Source organism: Salvia miltiorrhiza, chromosome 7 (assembly GCF_028751815.1).
Source record: "Salvia miltiorrhiza cultivar Shanhuang (shh) chromosome 7, IMPLAD_Smil_shh, whole genome shotgun sequence".
NCBI classification, from domain to species: domain Eukaryota; kingdom Viridiplantae; phylum Streptophyta; class Magnoliopsida; order Lamiales; family Lamiaceae; genus Salvia; species Salvia miltiorrhiza.
Window position 1 is genome coordinate 44,467,465 of NC_080393.1, and position 6,000 is coordinate 44,473,464.

Here is a 6,000-nt window from a genome sequence, read left to right on the forward strand (position 1 = left end):
TACGAAGAGGAATATTATATATATGTGAGTGCACTAATATGAGTGCTATAATTATTATTTTGGTCACATGAATAATTATGATGTGGTATTTTATTAATGAGTGACTCTTCCATAATCTTTGTGATTTTATTTGATCACCTTTCTCACACTTTATTTTAATTTCCCATACCATATGTTATATGCCTAAATTTTGCTAAGTATAGAATTGAGAGAGTAGAGATTTAGAGAGTAGAGATTAAGAGAGTGTAGAGATTTAGAGAGAGAGAGATCAAGGCATTAATGCCAAATATTCTCTAAGATTCACAAATCTTTCCAAAGATTAGCCAAATCCTTCTATATCTTGCAAATGATTTTCCTCTCTCTTCTCCACCCCATTTTCGATCTCTCTCCCTCTCCCTCATCTCTCACTTCACTTCCACCATTTTTCCTCCATTGATGAAACCTTCGAAGCTTCACCCAAGTATGCCAAACACATAAATCACTACTTAAATCCTCCATAAACACATCCTATTAACTTGAATTCAAGAGAATCCTTGAAGGAAGGCTTCAAGACTAGAGAGAGAAAGTTTGAGTTTTGGTGAAGAACTTGAGTAAGTAATCTCTATGTTTATAGATTAGACTTGTATGATGATATATATGAGTATACTTGAAGGATTGGAGCAAGAAATCACCCCCTCCCTTTTTCTTCATAATTTTCGAAAATTTGGGTGTTCTACCCTTCAAAAATTTTTCTTTTTCTTTCCTTGAATTGAGGTGAGAAAAATGATCTATGTGATGTTTGGTAATGATTTGTGTGTGTTTTGAAAAGCTATGCTTTGTGATGTAAAAATTTGGTTGAGTTAGTTTACCCCAATTTGGATTTTTTTTGAGTTGATGATCAAGGTGATGAATTGATGATGAATATGAGTCCATGAGATGTATATGATGATGATTGATGGATTAAATTGAGTATATGATGTCAAATGATGATTTTGATATGAGTTAGTTTACAAAAATTTGGGTTATGTGTATATATATGCCCTTATATGTAAATTGATGGTATAATTATGTGAGTTTATATGACTAAAATTGATAGATATATGATGAGATTAAAGATCCATGTGAGTTTATAAAATTTCTTAGAGTTTAGTTTAATAAAAATTGGGACTTTCTTGTATATATGTCTATTAAGTGTTTTGGCTTAAAATATATGTTTTTGAGCATGATATTAGTGTTTTATTATGTATGATTAAGTCTATTGTTAACTAAGTAAAAATTTGACTTGAGATGGTTTATGAGAATTTTTGAGTTTTCATATTTTTAAGAAGTCGATGATTGATAAAATGTGGTCTATTTTGATCTATGACCATTATGTGAAAGATGTCATGCTTTTGTTGAGAATTTTATGTTGATATATGAGTTTTTCACTAGAGTTAGTTTACATGATAAAAAGGGAAATATATGTGTAAAATGAGTTACATGATGTATGGAGTCAATAATGAATGATTGAGTGTTTTTGAGCATGAGATTGAAAAGAGAATTTGATTGATACGTTGTTGAAACGTTTCCCTTGAGATTCGAGTTAAGATGTAAAAGAGGAGAGTTAATTTGAGTATGATGAGTATTTTAATGTTTTTAAATGTTTTTGAGTGTTATATGTGTTTAAATTGAGCTTTGATTGGTTTTCCTTGAAGGAATGTTGAATTGAGCATTTAAGAGTTTGAGATGAGTTTTTGATGATTTTTTTCGTAGGCTACTGACCTACTGTGATCGACGGTTTTTCGATGTCAAAAAGCTTTGAAAATTTTACAGAATGTCCCTACAGGAGTCTTGAGCACCTCTGTAAAATTTCAAGTCATTTGGACTTGATTTACTATTTTTATAAAATGCAAAACCAAATCTGCACATTTCTGCCGAGAATTTCAGAGAACAGGGGACAAAGTCATTCATTTCAGTGACTTCCTGTGTGATCTAGCTTTCCAAATTTTTATGGTATCAACCTTACTGTATGGGCTAGATATCCACCAAATTTGAGCGCAGTTTGACAACGTTTACTATTTTTGAAAAATCAAACTTTTCGATTGCTCAAAACTGCCGAATATGGTAGACCGTGGTAAAAACGCCATATCTCCCAAACCACTTGGAGTTTCTGACTCTACTTTTTTTTAAATGAAACTAGACTCAAATACCTTTCTTTTGGTATGAGTCTGGAGTCCAGGGGATGTCGGAGTCAGAACGTGTTAAAGTTTGAAGTCGAGTCTGTGTAAAAACAGAACATGTCTTGATGATGTTTGATGGTATTTTCTTATGTGCCTTATGTGATTGTGTTGCCTAAGTGTTTGAATGAGATTAGACGAGTCTTATATGAGAGATGAACCGAGACTTAGAACCATGATTTTCTTGAAACCTATCCTTGGACTTAAGGATTTGAAATGAGTGAAGAGTTTATGTAGAGTTGGTTAAGGAGATAGAATATAATATAGAGCATGAGTTGAGGCATGAGTTTTTTTTGTCGTTGAGTTTCTAATCGGGATTCATTTTATGACATGAACCTTCGATGATGACGATGATCCCTGAAGACACGAGCAGAGCAAGGAAGTAAGTAACTCCACTTTGACGGGAGTTTTTGAGTAAGGTCTTCAGGTGGGCAATATTTTGAGTATATGTTTATCATATGAGCTTTCTAAAATGATGTAATGATGTTAAGAACTTATCAAATGTTTTGAGATAAATGATGTTTGAGAACTGTTTGACTTGCCAATTTTCGATGTTGAGCTTGTGTGTTACCCTCTACTGATGAGACGAATTCGGTCCTGCCACAAGCGGGATTTTGTGCACAGAGGTGACTGTGAGCCGTCTTCGGGTCGGCCGGTCACGGTACTAGAGAGGGAGGCCTACTTCTCAGTACCTTTGATGATGAGTAGTGGATGTGGTACATACATGATGAATGTTTAAACTGCGCAGTTACTTATTTATGATGTTGATTATGAAAACTGCATGCACAGATTCATTGATACTAACTTATTTCTGTGTATTGCTGAGTTGTGGCAAGCTTCAAACTTATAGCTCTAAGAGCGCCTTTCTTGTTTTTCGGCGTTTGCCCACTGAGTATTATATACTCACGCCCTGCATGTATTTCTAAATGTGCAGGCTAAGCGAGGAGTGAGATTGGTCTGGTGCTGGTGGGGGATCGTTAGATGACGTATTTGCTTTATCGTATTTCCTTTTTATCGATAAAGTCTCGATGTGAAGTTACCTTGTATATGAATCAAGTAATATACTCACGGTTATGTGTCTCCATACATGTAACTGGTTCACCTTTTGCTGCGATACTCTGCATATTATGTTTCCTTATGAAAAATAAGCTATACCTGTTTTGTTTTTGTTCGTGAAATTCCTGATAATTAAAAAGTTATAACGACGTTGACGATTTTACCCTTGGGTTCAATTAATAATATTTTCCTTAGCATGTTTTGATGTGAGCTTCCGCTTGATGTTCGACCTATTCTTCTTATCTTTTATTCTTTAAAAATAGTCGTATCGATACTCGTACCCCACTATCACTAGTGTCGGGATTTCGGGCTGCGACAGGGTGGTATCAGAGCAGGTCATCTGCTCTGAGTCTATTGCTTGACTGAGTTGAACCTTTGATTACGGGTATCTTTTTAACTTGAGTACTAGTCTAATTTGAATTCTTAGGCTAGTTTGAGAGAGTCAGTTTGAAACGAAACCCCAGCACCCCATCTCCTCCGGCTTAACGAGGTAAGAGGTTGATGTTGTTTCTTATTGCTTTTCTGTTAAAAGCTGAGTTTGGGTTACTAATGAGTTATGAATTGTTTTGATGATGGAATTATTTGAGATGATGGAATCTGATATGAGGCAGTTGATGTGGAATATGAGGAGGAATGTTGAGCCTAGTATAGCCGATGCCCCACCGTACCAAACGAGGACGAGTATGTTGTTGATTGAGATGTACCAAGTAAGTTTCGTCATCCATTTTCTAATGGATATGATGTTTTATATTACAGGATGCCGAGTCATATCGAGACAGCGATGGTTCAGGGAGTATATCCCGGACGAGGATGACACCTTGGGTGAACTTCTGGCCCACTATCACCGACGATGGAGGAGGGCTATTCCCTATGGGATCGATGGCGCGGAGGCCATTACGCTTTTGATTCCACTACTGCCACTTTTGTGGCGAGACTGGGCGACATCTTTAGTGCCCCAGTACGTAGATACTACCTGGTTGGAGGGCATCAGGTACGGAGACCTTAGTGGCTTCATCGCGACGCTGAGCCACCGTTATTTTGCTCATGGCGATCCGCCTTCACCGCCGTATGGAGAGCTTGAGGGACCAGCCCAGGGAAGGGAGCTAGTTGTTGTGCCTCCACCTCTCGAGGAGCCGATTCTGATGGCACCTCTACCCCCAGCTGATCCGATTTCAGTTTCTCTCGAGTCTGATGATCCAGAGCCGATGGTTTTCGAGCCGTACTCACCTGGGATTGAGCGTGATCCGTTTGCGTTTGTATCACTTATTCCTTCTCCCAGTGCTGATTTCCCGCCTTGGGAGTTGACACCGGCGACGACACCGTTGCCATTGCCACCTGTTGAGTTGACACAGCCGATTGATTCTACTGAGTCTGAGACGCAGCATGTTCCTTCCGATCCATATCCGAGGGTTGCCCCGTTGCCTGAGCTTGGCACTTTGGCCTTCCAGACGTACATGCACCCGATTCTATATTCACCGTACCGAGACGCTCAGGAGGGAGGATCTCGGCCGGCACGCTCCGATAGTGATAAGGAGGACCCCGAGGAGGAGACTCCCGAGATGACGGTCGGCTATGGTTGGACCCAGCCACTGCAGCGTCAGACTACTGCCGATGGAGTTGATACGTGGATACCTATTCCTGAGACACCTGTCTATACTCCGATAGTGGATGAGTCAGATTATGACAGCCCGTATTGATTGAGGCGACGAGCTGGATCTCGAGAGATGATGCCTAGTGATTACGTATGTCTTGTAGACGCGTATATATGTTTAGGTGCATAGTTGTTATATATATATATAGGTAGAGAAGCATAGTATAGTGTGTATGTGTGTATAGCCTAGATCTATATATGCTTAGTATGTATGATGCTTGTATAGCCAGAGCATCATTTTGGAGTTAGGACTTTTGTGCATAAGACTTCACTTTTGTAAAAGACCTCGATAGAGAGGCAATTTTCCATATATAGATATATACAAGAGATGTTTATGATTAGTGAGTTTCACTATCTTTAGCAGAGCTTTGAGAATGATGATGATGCTGATGCATGATGAAAAATGAGAAATAGAGATTGATGAGAATTTCGAACGATGATAGACGAGAAATAGACTGGATGAGAGTTTTGAGAACTTTGAGATCACAAATGAGATATAGAAGTGAAATGAGAAACGAGGATTTGTATTTTGTAAAGACGAACGGTTAGTTTAGAGATCGATAGTTATATAACTCTTTTTCCTTTTGTAGTATACCTCCGAAAAGAAGAGGGAACCAAGCATAAACCGAGAAGAAGATGAAGAAGATGAAGAAAAGGAACAGAGAAACCAACCGTTGAGATAATACGACGAGAGTTAGAGTTTTCATCGCGATTTAGGGACACGACCTTAATAGGACGAACGTGTTATGGAGACTTCATGGGATGCATAGATACTATTGACCAATAGTACTTTGAAATAGAGGTACTTTCACCGGGACCGCGCGTTTCATCGCTAGAGTAGTCATGAGAGTAGACTTATTGAGTCCCTATCCCGCTTGGTCGTATTTAAATTTTTTTTCTGCATCCATTTGAACTCCAACAGGAAATGAACTATTTCCTATTGAGAAAATTTTTCCAGATCCACTGTGTTTGAGCCTGAGCCGTTTGTGTTGGAAATCCTTACCCCTCTGCTTTAACAGTGGACAATTTATTCATTCATTTTCCACTTAGTGGATTGCTTTTACTCCCAGTATTGATTTACCCCAATCATATTATATC

General features: G+C 38.4%; 1 long non-coding RNA gene across 1 annotated transcript; it reads left to right on the forward strand.

Moving 5' to 3' along the window:
* The first annotated feature begins 379 nt into the window (after positions 1-379).
* LOC130996280 (uncharacterized) lies at positions 380-3,361 on the forward strand. Its single transcript, XR_009092476.1, has 3 exons — positions 380-590; positions 2,559-2,622; positions 3,130-3,361. It is a non-coding gene; the product is annotated as an uncharacterized LOC130996280 (long non-coding RNA).
* Positions 3,362-6,000: the final 2,639 nt, after the last annotated feature.